Source organism: Guillardia theta (genome assembly GCF_000315625.1).
Source record: "Guillardia theta CCMP2712 unplaced genomic scaffold GUITHscaffold_24, whole genome shotgun sequence".
Taxonomy (NCBI): Eukaryota; class Cryptophyceae; order Pyrenomonadales; family Geminigeraceae; genus Guillardia; species Guillardia theta.
In genome coordinates, this window is record NW_005434650.1 from 517,039 (window position 1) to 517,339 (window position 301).

Below are 301 nucleotides of genomic sequence, written 5' to 3' on the forward strand. Positions count from 1 at the left end.
CAGGCTAGATGTGACCTGTGCCGATGTATCTATGAACCATCAAGTTGGATGCCCGACGTATGCTAGTCATGAAGCGACAGATCACTGTAGAATGAATGAAACGTCCAATAGAATCTCCGAATCTTCTGATCGACAATGATAAAGAAAAAGCCTCCAAAGGAAGGTAGGTAGGTAGGGAGGTAGGTAGGTAGGGAGGGAGAGAGGGAGAGAGGGAGGGAGGGGAGGGAGGGAGGGAAGACGGGGAGGGAAGGAAGGGAGTGGAGTGGATGGATGGATGGATGGATGATGGATGGAGGAGAAG